The following is a 7,563-nucleotide window of genomic DNA, read 5'->3' on the forward strand; positions in this document are numbered from 1 at the left end:
TGATGATTCACCTCTCATACATCATGCATCATCATACATATGTATGATGTATGTATATGTATATGTATATGTATATGTATATGTATATGTATATGTATATGTATATGTGTGATACTCGACAATGTGTTCTATTGTCGAGTATCCTTTACGAAAGCCTGCCTTGTGGTGATGTGGTTGATTGAAGTCTAAGATTGCCCTGACTCTATTAGCGATTACCTTAGTAAATACCTTGCATGCAACGGACAGTAAGCTGATCAGTCTTTAATTCTTCAAGTCTTTGACGTCTTCTTCCTTATCAGTTAAGATAATGCTAGCGCTCTTCCAAGCTTCTGGCACGTTCGAGGCCATAAGGCATTGCTTATACAGGGTGGCTAGATTTTATAGCACAATCTGCCCTCCGTCCTTCAACAAATCTGCTATTATTTGATCCTCACCAGCTCTTTTACCCCCTTTTCATTGCTCCTAAGGCTTTCTGTACTGGCGGGATGTCCAGTTGCTGTGCGCTATTGCCTCTCTTATTAACGTTTTGATTACATTGGCTACTGTATAGATTTGTGTTGAACTCTTCGGCTACTCTATCTTTTTTTTTTATCCCCTCACCCCCTTCCCTCCGTGCAGGGTAGCAAACCGATTATTATTTCGGTTAACCTCCCTGCCTTTCCTCTTCTATATCCTCCTCCTCCTCCTAATGGCATTGCCTTCTTTTGTCTCTTAACGCATACATCTGGTTTTTACCTAGGCCTAGTTTCCTCGTCATCACTTTTAGGCTAGATCTGGTCTTTAGAGCATGCTCGATTCTCTCGATATTGAACTTCCTTATGTCGGCTGCATTGCGCTTGTTTATTAACTTTGATAGCTCTGGCAGTTCTGTATATAGCGCAAGACGCTTTCATGCTGTGGCGTTTCTTAATTATATCTTTCGTCTTCTGAGGTAGCTTGCCGGTATCTTGTCACACTATCCTACCGCCTACTTCTACTGCGCATTCCCTAATGATAGCTGTGAGATTATCTTTTATTGCTTGAACATTACGGTCGTCGTCCTCAGTTAAAGCCAAATTCGTTCTCTGCTACAATATCCTGAATTCCTCTGCTTTCTTCCGAACCATTAACTCGTTAATGGGCTTCCTGTTCATTAGTTTCTTTCGTTCCGTTTTCACGTCCAAGGTTATTAGAGAGCTTATTATTCTGTGGTCGCTGCTCGTCCTGGGCATGAATGTTCCATTTGCAGATTCGGGGCGAGTGCTCTTCTCCAGATTTAGGTCGAGTTAATCGCGGAGCGAGCGGGTTGCTGCTGATTTGAGTCTGAAAATCGCCGTTGATTAGAGAGCATTGCTTAGGCATTCCGAAACTATACCGTAGCAGAGAAAGAAGCCTACACGTCTAAGATGATCACGCACAAGGCACCCGAAACCGTGACATCTGATCCATCCATACTCAGCACAACTCTACCTTTCTTGATCAGTAATGCCTGCTCTCTTAGGTTCTTAGCAGCCTGTAGTTACACAGCGAAAAAGCTGCTATCCCGAGGGATAGCAAGCCGGCTAGTCCCATGCATTGTAGTAATGTATTAAGGTCCCGTTTAATTTCTTGCCGAGGTAACACAGAATGGTAGGAAATGCAAAGTCCGTAGGATAAGTGCGCCAGCAATCTGGGGAAAATAAGTAAAGGGAGACAATAAACGACGGCTTACCTTATTTTTCGTTTCTATTTTAGTCAACAAGAAGCGGCGATTCAACGAGTCCAGTAAACCAGTAACGCGCCACAGGTTACAACAATTTCAGAACTATTTCTTCCGTGCCGTAACGACTTTGTGCGCGACTGCAAAATGCGGCTTCTCGCTGATATCACCAGCAGCTCAGGCGGGAAAGTTCGGCAAGATTGGACTGCGTGTACGACACGATATTCACCTTCTGTAGCGGCCCTAGCGGCGATCATGCTAACTGCGATAAGAGACGCAGCGCGCGCGCAGACGGGGCTCGAGTATGGTTGCGGAATTGGCAAAGAATGGGTCGCGTACAATGATGAGCAGGCTTATCTGGAGTACCTGAGCTTTGCTGTGTGCAAAAAGAGGTGCATGTATGGCGGCGGTCGGCTGACGATGCAGAGATATCTTTTCAGAGGTAAAGGAGCTATTGATAAGATAAAGGGGCAGCTGTTGTCTCTCCCTAGACGATCTACATCGAGCTGGTTGGCGAGGGTGAAGACGGAAATGGATCTGGTTGCACAGTGGAGAGACAGAGAGGCACGATCATGGAGAGACACGAGAGACGGAGTGCAGCTTTATTTCGCTGCATTCCTCTTTTCGCGGCATTTGCGTACTTTGGTTAGTGCATTCCCTGGGCTTCTATCGCGGCGGTGTCATGGAATGCGCATACCGTTGCAAATGAAAACACTTTATTTATTCATATATATTTTATATTTATTAGGTCCTGAAAGACCTCATTTAAGGGGTATTACATGAGGGGTGGGTGAGGAGTCCGGCAGTTATTAAAAAAATGATTTCCGATGGCAGTCTGAATCGCTAAAGATCTGCTAAGAAAGCGATGTGGCCGGGAAGGTCGTTCCAGTCCAGGGCTGTACGGAGAAAAAAAATATTTTTGGAATGTTATGGTATGGACGCGCTGGGGCTAGACGGCTTTGGGATGGCTGTGACAGGATAAAAGATCAAAGTAAACGATGGGCTGGACTGATGAACAGAGTGTTCCAGACCTTGCCTAGCGTCTTATAAAAGAAAAGTCCAGGAACGTGTTCCTGAACTTTTGGCTGTGACGGGATAAAAGATCAAGGTAAACGATTGGCTGGACGGATGAACAGAGTGTTCCAGACCTTGCCTAGCGTCTTATAACTTTTGGCTGTGACGGAATAAAAGATCAAGGTAAACGGTGGGCTGGACGTATAGCCGGCGAATGGAAGATCCGAGCCAAAAACAGGCAAATAAGGATATAGGAACAGCCCAGCACACATCGGAGCAGAGATGGCGTCGTCAGAGGTTCCCTTCCAGAGAGGAGCTCTCACTGCTTTCGCTGGTATCAGAAACTTTTCGGTGACATCAAACACACGCGCTGCCGCAAAGTTTTTTTTTTTTTTCAAATGACGCCGAGAGTCATCCCACATGCTCATAAGGCGTAACTCGCCGCAAGGATGGGGAGTGGAAGAAGTTTATTTTTTATCACAAGTATTCGGTCGACGCGGTGGTAGTGCACCCTTGTCTGCTCAAGGCTTAACGAGTGACTGGTTTCTGCCAGTCTTGATACCATAGGAATCATAACAAGGTTCTGACACAGCTGCCCGCCCTCACAGTTCGATCACACTTGTGGTGATACAGAACGTTTCATGTCCGCCGCTATGGACGAGGGTGGCGCTCGTGAACGCATTCAAGGTTAGCTTGCACGCATCATATATACCCCCGAAGGTAGAAAATTGGGCAGTCGCCGCCATAGCACAGTTGGTAGAGCACCGTATGCGACATACGAAGATCGTGGGTTCGGATCCCATTGGCGGCATGTGGTTGTTTTTTCTTCTATTTGGGTCTTTCACGCCACCTTGAGAAGAAGAAAAAAATTCAGTGGGCACTTTGCTGACCTAAAGTGCAGTGAGGCGAAAGTCTTAAGCGCGGTGTTGCTGCTTGTGTCACTGATGTGTGGTTAAGATGTTAAATTTCGCCTCTAAGAGTGGAACGCGACAGCGTCTTGCAACGCTGCCAGGGAGTCCACAGAACGCCATCGCCCGTTCGGCTGTACGCCTTGCTCGTCGGTATTTTGGTTTTTGAAGAAAGGAAATGTATCTGTCTCGCATATCTCGGTGAGCACCTGAACCTCGCCGTAACGAGAAGGGAGGAAGCTGGGAGTGAACGATGACACTGTGTTCACTAGACGCGCCTTTGTTCATTTTTGTTTTCATTGAATTTGTTTGGTTTGGTTTGGTTTATGGGGTTTAACGTCCCAAAGCGACTAAGGCTATGAGAGACACTGTAGTGGAGCGCTCCGGAAATTTCGACCACCTGGGATTCTTTAACGTGCACTGACAATTTTGTTTGCTTTCTTTTTTTATTTTATTTCTTCTTTTTTTCTTCTTTTATTTTTTTATTCATTTCATTCTATTTATGAGACCCATTCATTCACTAGATGAGCCTTTATTCATCCTCAAACCCTGAGCCTTCGTGGCGGAACCCTCGATGTTCTCGATGTTCCTCGGTGTTCTCCGCACAAAAGGTTCAGTCGGCCTCTGGCCGAGGTACTGCTCAGGCTTTTGCCGGCAGTAATGACTACCGTATCGTTCTGCCGCGACTCCCAGCCGGTAAGCTGGTGACCGACTCCGTTTTCCTGCATGCAGACCTTGCCGGGCGCCCGTACAGGGCACAAGATTTCAGAGACTCGCTGAGAAACGTCGTGGACCTCAAAAAAATTAGCTCCATCGGACAATTCCAGATGTCTCACGTCTGGATGGTGACTTGCAAATCGGCGCAATCAAAAGAAAAGCTCGTGTCGTGCGGCGACCTGTTGGTGAAGAGCCGTCGCTGTGTTGTTGTCGACCCAGAACCGAAGGAGGTGAAGCTTTTGTGGCTTCCCGAGCGCTTGGAAGATTGCTTCACCCGTGAGGCACTCCAGGCGTACGAGAAGATGACATCTATCTCGGCGGAAAACTGGAAAGTTTCTGACATGGAGCAGATGAGGACTCTAAGCCGTGATGTCGTCCTGTCTCTTGCTGAAGGAGTCGGGGTTAGTGACGTTCCACATAAGCTGACTGTGCGCGGTATTCAGAGCCTTGTTCTGATTCCTGGCAGACCACCTCTGTGTCTACGTTGCAACCGCTTTGGACACATTCGTCGGCACTGTCGCACGCCGCGGTGTGACGACTGCCGGCGTTTTGGCCACACCACGGGAGTTCGTCGTGACGTATGCCGACAAGCTGCGGCATCGCGTGCGGCCCCCTGACGACGCTCTACAGGAGCACATCATGGACGCTACAGAAGTCCTTGACGCGACTGGGGACTTGCCAGTCGCTTCTGTAGCTGAGCCTTCCAGTGTCAGTACGCCCATTGTTCCCCAAAGTGCTGCCGCGGAGCGTAAAGAACCGGCGGATGGCCATGCAGCGCCGCCTCGGTGTGAAGCGCCGAATTCTGCTGCTGGTGGAGAACCAGTCGCCGTCGTTGAAGCCCCTACGATACCACGGCGGACACTTCTTCTCCTCCTGTCATTACTGGCCAGCAGCTTCCGGAGCCGGGCCTTGTTCCGGCGGAAGATGAACCTGGTTCCGCAGACGAGCCGCTTCAGAAGCGGCGCGCGTCCTGCGCTTCCGAACCGAGCGACGATGAGGACCCGGTGCGCTGCACGCATCGCCGTCGGCGTCGAGCGTCGATGCACAAGAAGTGCCGACGTTCGCGGTCCGGGAGGCCTGGCGGTGGTTCTAAGGCGGCTTCGCCTTCTACCGACATGCACATGGATCTGTAGGCATAATTTGTTACAGTCATCATGGCTGCTTCCGCAGAGTTAGTATTCACAACAATGAATGTACGTGGCCTTAGGTCTCGCCAGAGGCAGGCGCAACTCCGCCGACCTTTCTGCAGCAGGCACCTTGATGTTATCGCCGCCCAGGAGACGAAAATTGAAAGTGAGGAGGATGCCGAGGTGGCCTTGCAGCCCTTTTTATCAGAATATAATGTTCTCGTGACGCATGCTGTGGGCTTGTCGGCGGGTTGCTGTTTGTTTCTGCGCAAGACGCTTAATTGTTCGGGCTTGACCTATAATGTCGACAATGAGGGCCGGTTGATATGCTGCGATTTTGTGCTCTATGGGAAGCCACGGCGACTAATTAATGTATATGCATTTAATACGATACCGGAGCGCATCAGTCTTTTTGGAAACATAGCCAACTTACTGGACTGTGACCGGCACGTTGTGCTAATGGGTGACTTTAATTGTGTCTGCGACCCAGTTGATAGAGCTGGTCCCGATACACCTAGGGATGGGAGCGGTGAAATTTTGTCACTTGTTACGGAAGATGCAGGGCTCACTGATACCGGAAGTTCGTCACCTGACTCCCGCTTGTTCACACGCATTCCGGGCCATTCTCACGCTCGCCTAGATCGAATTTATGCATCCTTCGCACTCGTCTCCTGAGGGTTGGTCTGTGACACTGTACCAGTTTCATTCTCTGATAACTTGTGGTTGCTCGCCTCGGAGGTAGTGTTTGTTCAAAATTTTGGCCGAAATGGGCGCTTTGGAAGCTGAACTGCTCAGTAGTCAATGATGAAGAATTTGTCATTCGTGTCCGCTCGCAACTGGAATCCTGTTTCTCGAGCAAGATGCCGCTATTCGCCGCTTGGGAAATGTTTAAGCAGGACGTGCGTGCTGCAGCTATACCGGGTGTTTTTTTAGAAGGTCCAAAATTTTTAAGGAAAGGTAAATCCCTTTAGATTTATTTTAACCCTGGGACTATACTGAGGGCTACGGCGGACGCCATGTAAGAGGCAAACTACTTTAATTAGTTCGCTGATTAACTTAATACGTTAATTAACTTTTATAATTTTTATTTTAGGGGATATGTTGTATTAGCAGAATTGGAGAGTAACGCGCTGAATTGTTTGATACCACTCCGAATACTCTGGTTTGGTTTGGTTTATGGGGTTTAACGTCCCAAAGCGACTCAGGCTATGAGAGACACCGTAGTGAAGGGCTCCGGAAATTTCGACCACCTAGGGTTCTTTAACGTGCACTGGGGATATGTTGTATTAGCAGAATTGGAGAGTAACGCGCTTAATTGTTTGATACCACTCCGAATACTCTGGTTTGGTTTGGTTTGGTTTGGTTTATGGGGTTTAACGTACCAAAGCGACTCAGGCTATGAGAGACACCGTAGTGAAGGGCTCCGGAAATTTCGACCACCTAGGGTTCTTTAACGTGCACTGGGGATATGTTGTATTAGCAGAATTGGAGAGTAACGCGCTGAATTGTTTGATACCACTCCGAATACTCTGGTTTGGTTTGGTTTATGGGGTTTAACGTCCCAAAGCGACTCAGGCTATGAGAGACACCGTAGTGAAGGGCTCCGGAAATTTCGACCACCTGGGGTTCTTTAACGTGCACTGACATCGCACAGTACACGGGCCTCTTGAATTTCGCCTCCATCGAAATTCGACCGCCGCGGCCGGGATCGAGCCCGCGTCTTTCGGGTCAGCAGCCGAGCACCACAACCAGCGAGCCACCACGGCGGCCCGAATATTCTACGCCAAATAAGCGGTGCACAATCTGTGTACCAATGGTACCATCCACTTGTCCCACTTGAAAAACCTTGTGTTTCATGTTAACGCGACCTTGAGTAATGCGAGCTAACTCTCTAAAGAAACGCACGAACCATTCCCTGGCGTGCTGAACAAAACCATGCTGAACAAATGTTCAGCATGGTTTCAGGCGCGAGATTTCTTCAAGTACTCAATTAGTTGAGAATGCGCACGACTTCGACCCCATATTCACGGATTTTCGCAAGGCCTTCGATAAGGTATCACATAACGAATGAATATATAAACTGACCTATTATATAAAAAAACGACGAGATACTTATATG

General features: G+C 48.3%; 1 protein-coding gene across 3 annotated transcripts in view; it reads right to left on the bottom strand.

Annotated features, from left to right (window-relative positions):
* The window catches only part of LOC149365742 (dnaJ homolog subfamily B member 4-like), a 64,695-nt gene that overhangs the window by 16,487 nt on the left and 40,645 nt on the right, over nucleotides 1-7,563 (bottom strand). Inside the window, exon 1 of one of the 3 annotated variants that reach the window (XM_089545643.1) lies at nucleotides 1,691-7,523. The exons of the other annotated variants lie outside the window; for them this stretch is intronic. The gene's annotated coding sequence lies outside the window, so the exon portion shown is untranslated. Of the gene's footprint in view, nucleotides 1-1,690; nucleotides 7,524-7,563 lie in introns of those variants that run through there. 3 annotated transcript variants of the gene reach the window in all.

Source organism: Amblyomma mixtum, chromosome 1 (assembly GCF_055824585.1).
Source record: "Amblyomma mixtum isolate Tamu chromosome 1, ASM5582458v1, whole genome shotgun sequence".
NCBI lineage: Eukaryota > Metazoa > Arthropoda > Arachnida > Ixodida > Ixodidae > Amblyomma > Amblyomma mixtum.